The sequence below is a fragment of the Euphorbia lathyris genome, chromosome 4 (assembly GCF_963576675.1).
Source record: "Euphorbia lathyris chromosome 4, ddEupLath1.1, whole genome shotgun sequence".
Taxonomy (NCBI): domain Eukaryota; kingdom Viridiplantae; phylum Streptophyta; class Magnoliopsida; order Malpighiales; family Euphorbiaceae; genus Euphorbia; species Euphorbia lathyris.
Genome location: NC_088913.1, coordinates 88,714,266 through 88,725,600, shown reverse-complemented (window position 1 = coordinate 88,725,600; position 11,335 = coordinate 88,714,266). Strand labels below are relative to the sequence as shown.

The 11,335-nt window shown below is 36.8% G+C and overlaps 1 non-coding gene across 1 annotated transcript; it reads right to left on the bottom strand.

The window, feature by feature from the left end:
* Window positions 1-6,427: 6,427 nt before the first annotated feature.
* On the bottom strand, window positions 6,428-6,534 carry LOC136228254 (small nucleolar RNA R71). Its single transcript, XR_010688582.1, has one exon. It is a non-coding gene; the product is annotated as a small nucleolar RNA R71 (small nucleolar RNA).
* Window positions 6,535-11,335: the final 4,801 nt, after the last annotated feature.

Below are 11,335 nucleotides of genomic sequence, written 5' to 3'. Positions count from 1 at the left end.
CCCAAGAAAGGGGGAACCACCGTGGTCAGAAATGATAAGGATGAACTCATCCCCACCAGAACAATCACAGGATGGCGAGTGTGCATTGATTACAGGAAGCTCAACGAAGTAACAAGAAAGGATCACTTCCCCTTGCCTTTCATCGATCAGATGCTAGAAAGACTAGCTGGTTATCAATTCTATTGTTTCTTGGATGGGTATTCAGGGTACAACCAGATTTACATTTGTACCAAAGACCAAGAAAAGACCATGTTTACTTGTCCATATGGGACTTTTGCGTATAAACGCATGCCATTCAGAGGTGTATGATGGCCATATTCCATGATATGATCGAGAAGATTGTGGAAATATTCATGGATGATTTTTCTGTCTATGGACCATCATTCAACGCCTGTTTGCAAAATCTAGAAGTTGTTTTAGAAAGGTGCACAGAGACACAGTTGGTATTAAATTGGGAGAAATGCCATTTCATGGTAACAGGAGGCATTGTACTCGGAAATAAAATATCGAGCAAGGGGCTGGAAGTCGACCAAGCTAAAGTGGAAATAATCAAGAAACTACTTGCGCCCAAAACAGTCAAGTATATTCGAAGCTTCTTGGGACACGCTGGTTTCTACAGACGATTCATCAAGGACTTTTCAAAAATTGTACAGCCACTCTCCGCATTATTACACAAAGAAATTGATTTCAATTTCATCGATGAGTGCAACCAGGCATTCGAACATATCAAAAATCTGCTGACACATGCACCTATACTCACTGCACCAGACTGGGATGCACCATTCGAACTCATGTGCGATGCTACTGATCTCAGTGTAGGGGCTGTTCTTGGACAACGAATTCACAAGAAGTTTAAGCCCATACACTATGCCAGCAAAACTCTGAATGAAGCTCAACAGAATTACACGACCACAGAAAAAGAGTTGCTGGCCGTAGTCTATGCATTCGATAAATTTTGCCCTTATCTTGTGCTCTCTAGAGTAACTATTTACACTGACCATTCTGCATTGAAATATCTGTTTGCCAAGAAGGACGCGGAACCAAGACTAATATGATGGCTGCTCCTCTTACAAGAGTTCGACTTAGAGATCAAGGATAAAAAGGGAACGGAAAACCTAGCAGCTGATCATTTATCTAGAATCCAAGCCAGCACTGAAATCGAACAACCAGACATTCTCGACCAGTTCCCTGACAAGGAACTGTTTGCAATCTCCACGATTCCTTGGTTTGCCGATATCGTAAATTTCTTGGCTTGCAAAATAAAGCCCTTTCGATACTCCATTAATAAAAAACGAAAGTTTTATTCTGATCTAAAATATTACATTTGGGAGGAACATTATTTGTTTAAATTATGTGCAGACCAGCTCCTGCGAAGATGCGTAACCAAAGAAGAAGGAATGGAAATCTTGCAAAAATGCCACGCCGCGGAATCAGGTGGCCACTTTGGGGCTAACCAAATAGCTGCAAAAGTGTTTCAAGCATGTTTCTTCTGGCCCACCATATACAAGGATGCGCAACAGTATGTTCAACATTGTGATGACTGTCAACGAACAGGCAATATCTCTGCCCGAAATGCCATGCCTTTGAACAACATTGTTGTTTGCGAGATCTTTGATGTATGGGGCATCAACTTCATGGGACCATTTCCCATGTCTTTTGGAAATCAATACATCCTGGTCGCTGTAGATTATGTGAGTAAGTGGGTGGAGGCATGTGCATGTCCCTCGAATGATGCCAAGGTAGTGCTAAAAATTTTGAAACGATTGCTTATAAGATTCGGAGTACCAAGGGCAATTATAAGCGATCAAGGTACTCACTTTTGTAACAAAGTATTTGAGAAACTACTTCAGAAATATGGCGTCACGCATCGTATAGCCACACCATACCACCCTCAAACGAGTGGTCAAGTGGAATTATCCAACACAGAGCTGAAGAGAATTTTAGAGAAAACAGTTAATTCTTCAAGAAAAGACTGGTCTCTAAAACTCGACAATGCACTGTGGGCATACCGAATAGCCTATAAAACACATATAGGAATGTCTCCTTGATGCTCGTAAAATATATAGCGTTTAATAGGACAAGTGTATCCCATCGCAACAAGTAATATTGTGCTAAGCACGAGATCGAACCACAAAGACTATTTGTTATAACTAGTGAATCTACCTAGAATGATCTAATTGTTTAGAGGGTTGGATAAAGATTTGGGTTTTTAATAACTAATTAAATGAATTAAAGCAATAAAGATAACAAAATAAAGGGAACAATTGACAGAGTAGAACGTGAATTAATGGATGACACAACCTAGGCTGAGGAATCCTTTTATTGAATCCTATGCATGGGTTTAGGGAGTTCAGATTTATGTTTTACCAATGATTGAAGGTAATTGTCCTAAGTGAAAGACTAATTTGTACGGGATTTATCCTTCCTATTCACATGCATTCGGGTGACGACTTGATTAGGCATATACCCTAGGTCATGCAAAGCATTAGGTTTATTGACAACTAAGGCTAAAGCCGTAGCCCAGCCACAAAGCCTCATTCCTAGTGGTCTCTAGCGAAGTCAGGTTAATACAAATTCGGTATAGATGATTCTGTGGTCAGGTTCTCATCTATTTATAATCCTATTTAATATCAGGGTCACATGCATTAGACACATTATATACATAAACAGGCTAGTTGATCATTATCAATGTTCATTCTAGCATAAATCATGTTCCTAACATCATCTAGGCATTAAGCTTGCATAAACTGATCAATCAAATGCCCTAAATCCCTAATCACACATATTCAAACAATCAATTTCATCCCCATCCCAAATTGGATGGGGATTAATTCATAGACAAATTAATCAAAATAGGAGGAAATCATGAATAACGGAAAAACATCTTCAATTGAATATAAAAGGAAAAGATAAGAGGGAGAGATAGAAATCCAAAACCCGCTTGTCGATTCTGATTACAAAAATAGAAGATCTGGAGCTTCTCCCATCAATTGTTCTTGAATAAGAAATAAAAACTGAAAATAAACCTAATCTAGAAAGCTGGAAATCTAATCTAAAAATATAAATTACATTGTGGAGGCGAGAAAGCCCTAGCGGCTCTCTGATTTATTGAGTGGATAATCCCCCCGAATAATGAAGATTAGCTCCCTATTTATAGAGTTAGGGAGAAACCCTAATGTCTCCGGGGGCAAAATAGGACATTTACAAAGTGTTTTTAATGGGCTTTAGGGCCCGATCCGCGCATTCCAGCAAGGGGGAAGGCGCTGGTGCGCCTTTCCCCGCCTCGTCTCGTCGAGACAAGGAGTGTCTTGACGAGACGAGGGCCTGTCTCGACGAGATGGGTATTGTCTCGACGAGACAGGTCCTAAATGGGGCGATTTTGCTCCGGCTTTTATCTGTTTAGGTCCCTGAGCTTCCAAAAAGTGCTCTAATGGTCCCTGATGAATTCTAAAAGTGTTGTGACGGTCCCTGAATAATCTGAAAATGCTCCAATAGGCTTGGGTCTGGTTCGGAAATGCTCAAATAGTCCTCAAAAACCCTGAAAACACTGAAAATGCCATAAATAATGGAAAATACTAAATTTAACTAAAAACTATCAAATTAATACCAAAACTTAACTAGAAGCTAATTAAAACAATCTAAATTAATCCTAAAAACCTATATAAATGGGAGCTATCAACCTCCCCACACTTGAATCTTGCTTGTCCCCAAGCAAGACAGAATTCAAAACAGAGAAAAAATCAACAAATAGCTCCCTTACAAAAACAGGAATCTACTACACTTGATTATCCACAACAGTTCAGACTACTTATTTTGCAATTAAAAACATAATGAACCTCAGACGAGTCTCCAAAACTGATTAATTTGGTTTTATCGAGCAACACTTCATGAAAACGAAAGAAAATAACTAAAATTGATAGCTCACAAGTGGTCACTCTAATGCTCAAGTGTTTGGGTGAATTTTTTTTGTAAACGCTCTACATTTAATTGCACAAAGTGGCCACATTGGGATTGCATCATCTATCCGGTCAAAATTAATGCATTAAAATTACACAAAATCATAGGTCTTTAAGGGTTGTAACATTGGCTAAAGGTTGTGGTAGGAAAAAGGGAATTTATAGGCAAAAAGTTAAATGACTCAAATAGTTAAAATTTTTGCAAAAAGGACACATTTTTCGCATTAGGGAGCTATAAACCACCTCCCCACACTTAAAATTTTGCTTGTCCTCTGTTAAGCCCAAAATATACCTAAAATATCCTATATAAATACGTTAAATTTACATTAAAATCGTGTTAATTATATTCATTTGGAATACTTTTACGTCTTTATTTACTTCTTTGATGCAAGGTACTTAATTATTTGGTTAAATCCAAATAGGAGCGAAAACGGAGCTAAAACGGAGCTAAAATGGAGGAAAAACCTTAAAAACGTACCGAGAATGCATATCAGCCAGAAGAACGCTCGAGGAGGACGAAAAGCAGTCGAGAGATAGGGAATCATCTCTCTGTCGCGACTGAGATTTTAAGAATCTCAGTCGCGACTTGCGGAGGCCAGCTCGGGGGAAAACGAAGTCTTCAAACTCGCCCCTATACCCCCTGTCGCGACTGAGATTTTCAGAATCTCAGTCGCGACGGTGAACCTTCCTGCACATAAAACACATGTTTAAATCGGAAAAACGCGTCTATTCGTTCGAATAAAAGCAACCCTTCACCAGCAGACACGACCCATCATTTACAACCCTTCAACAACTATAAATAAGTGATCCATTTCAGAATTGAAGAGGTTGGAAAAGTTAGAGAAATTAGAGAAGAAAGTTGTTATGTTGAGTTTCTGATTCAGAAAAGAATCAGAAAGTTAGATTTCATTTCTGTAAACAATCGTGATGTACACGAATTGTATTTAGATTAGTTATAAACACAGTATTAGTTTAGTTTTCATTCTGATAGTGGACAAGATCAGTCTCTATTCCGAAGATCCAGCGAGAAGAATTGACGGCTGAAGCGCATGAGGTTTGACGAACCTACGGAGTTTGAGAGAAAGATTGACGACCCGGATCTCAAAGTTTTCGTTGCAATGCTATCCAAGTTTCTACTGCTCTGTTAACTTGTGAAAATTCACATTTCATTAATGATATACTTATTTATTCAATACATTCTTACTGTTGTTATTTTGATATTGTTCTGACAAAATGATTTTCAAAATGATAAATTGGTGTTTTTATTAAAACGTTCTATTCCATCTTATTCATATAAGAACTTTGTTGAACACTTAACAGATTTAGTTTTTATGGATGACATGATCGCTGATCGCGGCTTATCAGAAATAAAACACTAGTTTGATTAAGGTAGGAATCACCTCAACATCAGGGGGATTTCTATGGTTCGAAGCCATTTAATTGAGTATATCGCTATATTGTTACATGTCCATAATCTCACAAAGTTAAAGTTGCCTTCTTTGCTTTATGAAAATAAGTTCTATTTTATTCCAATTACGGAAGTATCTGTTTTATAATCAAAATTCCAAAACAGAACTGTTCTCTAAACTCGAGATAATCCTTCTATCTAATCCTAATTTACCAAAGCCAATTCCATCAACTAAACGTATTTCTTTTATTAAACCTAAATACGTGATTAAACCGAATTAAATAAAGTTTTAGTTAAAAAGCATTCCCTGTGAGTTCGATATCTTTTATTACTACAAGCGTATACCGTGCATTTGCGGAAATCGCTCAACAAGTTTTTGGCGCCGTTGCCAAGGAACGCCAAAATTTTAAAATTTTCGTGTTTTATTTCGAATCTAGGTTTAAACATACTTATTTTAACTTTTATAATTGAATAGTTTTCATTTACTAATTTATTTATTTTTCAAATTTTGTTTTGTAGATAGTTTCGGTTCGTGCAAGATTTCAGGTTCATGCGCAGTTCTCGAAATTCAGGCATTGCACCAGACCCTATAGACCCAGAAATTGAGAAAACCATTAGGAAGAACAAGAAAAATAAGAAAAACAAAAATAAGACCCTTGTAAAAACATATACTGAGCCAGAAAAAATGGCAGATCCACCAACACTTATGGAATACGCTAGGCCAGGTGTGGCCGGTGTAACCAATAGTATCGTTAGACCCAGAATCACCGCAAATCAATTTGAAATTAAGCCAGCTTTGCTTAATATGTTGCAAAATAATGTAACATTTTACGGGTTACCTAACGAAAATCCTAACACCCATTTAACAAATTTCCTAGAAATTTGTGACACTTTTAAAATCCCAGATGTGACTGCAGAAGCAATCAAACTTCACCTCTTTCCTTTCACTTTGAAGGATAGAGCCAAAGAATGGTTAACTTCTATGCCAGCCGCAACTTTTGCCACTTGGGAACAATTAGCCCAAGCGTTTTTATCTAAATATTTTCCTTTAGCAAAAACCGCAAGAATCATAAAGGAGTTAACATCTTTTTATCAAAATGATAATAAGATTCTTTATGAAACTTGGGAACGTTTTAAAGAACTTCAACGTTTATGCCCACACCACCAATTACCCGCTGAACTTTTAATGCAAACATTTTACAATGGACTAAATCCTACAACTAGGGGTTCATTAGATGCTATGTCGGGAGGGCTATTTATGAAGAAAACATCAGCCCAAACGAGCGAACTTTTAGAGGAAATGGCAATCAACAGCAGTATGTGGCCCGCGGAACGTGGACATATGCCGGTAGCAAAACCATCATCCTCAGCCTCATCGTCAGTTAAATGTATAGTTGAACTTGATCCAGTCGTGATGTTACAAGCCCAATTTTCTGCTTTATCACCAATTTATGGCACCGCGCGATACCAATGGTAATCCAATCCAAACAGATATGGACTACGAAAATATGAGTGAGATCGAACAGGTAAATTTTGTCCAAGGGCAAAACCAAACTAATAATCCTTATTCTAATACTTATAATTCTGGATGGAGGAATCATCCTAACTTTAACTGGAAAGATAACAGTAACAATAATATAAGTACTAATCAAAATCGTACCACTAATTATCAAAATCAGTCAAGAGATACGATTAGCACTTTATCTTCTAAAATCGACAAGTTTATAGATGCTATCAGTGGAAAAATAAGTAATCATGATGATGGTTTTAAACGGATCGAAAATAAATTCGATCAGCTTATTAAAAACCACTCATCTAGCATCCATAATTTGGAGATTCAAATTGGTCAACTTGCTAAATCAATTCCATCCCGAAAAGAGGGAAGTCTTCCCAGCCATACGGAAGAAAATCCGAAAGAGCAGGTGAAGGCTATTACTCTTCGTTCAGGAACTGATTTACCAAAGTCCAAAGAAGATATCTTAAACACAAATAATTCACCATCTGACGCAGGTACCAAAACTTTTGTACCCAAACCACCTTTTCCACACAAAGTTTGAAATAAGGACTATGATAAACAACTTCTAACGTTTTTGGATAAACTTAAAAATTTGCACATCAATTTGACATTTATGGATGCAATCACACAAATTCCTAACTATGGTAAGTTTTTAAAGGATTTGATTTCGAAGAAAATCAGTTGGGAAGGAATTTCATCCATTTCGTTAACTGAAGACTGTAGTTCAATAGTATCAAGTAATTTGCCCACTAAACTCAAAGATCCCGGATGTTTCACTATTCCGTGTAAGTTGGGAGATATTGAATTCCCAAGTTGTCTTTGTGATTTAGGAGCAAGTATAAACTTAATGTCATTGTCTATTTTTAACAAGTTAGGTTTAGAAGAAGATATCAAACGTACCAATATGGTTTTGCAATTAGCGGATCAAACCACTAAAAGGCCGTATGGTATAATTGAAGATGTTTTAGTCAAAGTCGATAAATTTATTTTTCCTACCGATTTTGTTATATTAGACTTTGCATATGATGTAAATTGCCCTTTAATTTTCAGTAGACCGTTTATGAACACGGGACGCGCTCTAGTAGATGTGTCGGAAGGGAAGGTAGTTTTAAGGATAGGAGAAGATAAGGTCGAGTTTAACATGAAAAAAGAAATGAAATACCCTATGGAGGAATTCGCTTGTATGAAACTTGATTTAGTCGAAGAATGTGTCAATGATGTAATTCAAAGTGAAGAAATAATTGAACCTATAATAGATGAGGAATTAGATGATAAGGACCCAGATCCTTTGATTCGAGAAGATGGACCATTTCCGCCTTCAATTGTAACTCCCCCTAAATTAGAACTTAAAGAGTTACCCAGTCATTTGAGGTACGCTTTCTTAGGTGAAGGCGATTCTCTACCTATAATTATTTCTAACAAATTAACAAGCGATCAATAAGAAAAATTGAAAGAAGTTGTTAGAAACATGATAGGAAGTATGGGATGGCAAATTTCAGACTTAAAAGGAATTAATCCTAGTATAGTAATGCGTAGAATTCACTTAGAAGAGGATAAGCCACCAAAAGCGGATAGGCAAAGACGCTTAAATCCGAACATGAAAGAAGTAGTAAAAAATGAGATTACTAAACTTTTAGACAATGGAATCATTTATCCAATCTCGGATAGTGAATGGGTTAGTCCAATCCATTGTGTACCTAAAAAGGGAGGCATAACTGTTGTAAGAAATGATGAAGGTGAATTGATACCTACACGAACCACCACCGGTTGGAGGGTTTGTATAGACTATAGGAACCTAAATAAAGCAACCAGGAAAGATCATTTTCCTCTACCTTTCATTGATCAAATGATCGAAAGGATAGCCGGTCATGCATTTTACTGTTTCCTAGACGGTTATTCCGGATTCTTTCAAATTTACATTTACCCGGATGACCAAGATAAAACAACCTTCACGTGTCCTTACGGAACATTTGCATATAGGAGAATGCCTTTTGGTCTATGTAATGCACCAGCAACTTTTCAATGATGTATGACAGCAATATTTAATGACTTCATTGAAGACATAATGGAAGTTTTCATGGATGATTTTTCAGTTTATGGAGATTCTTTCGATGCATGTTTACAGAACTTAGATAAAGTATTGTCTAGATGTGAGGAAACGAATTTAGTATTAAATTGGGAAAAATGTCATTTCATGGTAGACGAAGGAATTGTTTTAGGTCATAAGATTTCTAAAAAAGGTTTAGAAGTGGACAGAGCAAAGACTTCAGTTATAGAAAAACTACCCCCACCAGCCACTGTTAAGGGAGTAAGATCATTTTTAGGTCATGCAGGTTTTTACAGACGGTTTATAAAGAATTTTTTTGTAATTTCCAAACCACTTACTAATTTGCTTATGAAGGATTCAACTTTTCATTTTAATAAAGATTGTTTACAAGCTTTCAATACTTTGAAAACGGCTTTAGTCAGTACACCTATAATATCAAAACCCGATTGGAATCTACATTTCGAAATTATGTGCGATGCGAGTGACTTAGCTGTAGGATGTGTATTAGGTCAAAGGAAGGATAAGAAACTTCATGTTATATATTATGCAAGTCACACTTTGTCCGGTTCACAACTAAATTACACCACAACTGAAAGAGAAATGTTAGCAGTAGTTTTTGCATGTGATAAGTTCCGATCTTATTTGTTAGGATCTAAGGTTATCATTTATACTGATCATGCAGCTTTACGATATTTATTTGCTAAGAAAGATGCAAAACCACGTCTTATTCGATGGGTTTTACTATTGCAAGAATTTGACATTGAGATTAAAGACAAAAAGGGAGTTGAAAACCTGGTCGCCGATCATCTATCAAGACTTGAGGATGAAAATGGTCCCATCGGTGAAACATCAGGCATTCGAGATGATTTCCCCGATGAACATCTCATGCAAGTACAAAGTGTCATAGCTCCATGGTATGCGGATATAGCCAATTACTTAGCTGCACATGTTGTGCCAAATGGATTGACTTCTCAGCAAAAGAAGAAATTCTTTTCAGAAGTTAAGAAATATTTTTGGGAAAATCCATTCTTGTTCAAAACATGCGGCGATGGAATACTTAGGAGATGTGTTAGTGAGTTTGAACATGACTCTATAATGTTAGAATGTCATGCTAGCGCTTACGGAGGTCATAATAGCGTAAGCAAAACAGCAGCTAGAATACTTGAATGCGGATTCTTTTGGCCTACTCTGTTTAAAGATGTTCGTTCATTTATTATCCGATGTGATAAATGTCAAAGAACAAGGAATATAGGAAGGAAAGATGAGATGCCTCTTACGAACATATTGGAAGTTGAAATCTTCGACGTATAGGGAATTGATTTCATGGGTCCTTTTCCTCCTTCTTTTGGCAAGAATTATATTTTAGTCTCCGTAGATTATGTTTCAAAGTGGGTTGAAGCAATTGCAACCCCGACAAATGATTCTAAAGTAGTTGTTAAGTTTTTAAATTCAATATTCTGTCGATTTGGAGTTCCTAGGGTTGTGGTAAGCGACGGTGGTACTCACTTCGTAAATAGAGCTTTTGAGTCACTTATGAAAAAATACGGAGTACACCATCGTATCTCTACACCGTACCATCCTCAAACGAATGGTCAAGAAGAAATTTCAAATAGAGAACTCAAATGGATACTTGAGAAAACAGTTTCGTCTTCTAGAAGAGACTGGGCACATAAACTTAACGATGCCTTATGGGCATACCGTACTGCATTTAAAACACCTATCAGGATGACACCTTATAGATTAGTCTATGGTAAAGCTTGTCATTTACCGGTTGAATTAGAACATAAAGCATATTGGGCTATAAAAACCCCTTAATTATGATTTGCAAAGCGCAGGGAAAAAGCGTTTGTTTGACTTAAACGAGTTGGATGAATTACGCTATTTGTCTTACGAAAATGCAATAATTTATAAGGAAAAAATTAAAAAGTGGCATGATGCCAAAATCAAAATTAAAAACTTTAATGTTGGGGATAAGGTCTTACTTTTTAATTCAAGATTAAAGTTATTTCTAGGTAAGCTAAAATCTAGATGGGCTGGACCATTTTTGGTTGTTCGAACATTTGATTACAGAACATTGGAGCTAGAAAAGTCTAATGGCGACCAAATTTGATGCCAAAGCTGACGAAGCAATCTTTTTGGGATGCTCAACAAACAGTAAAGCATATAGGATCTATAATAAAAGGACTCAGGTTGTAGAAGAGTCAGTCCATGTAGAATTCGATGAAACTGACCCTGTAGGAAGAAAAACTCAACACACAGAGGAAGAACCCAACTCAGCTCCTGCCGACCAGAATGGACATGATGAATCATCAATTCAAGAAATGACCAAAGGTAAAATCGAAACTGAAATTATCTTTGCTGACCAATCTGTCCCTGCAGAGATTGTAGAAACACCTATTCCAAACAAC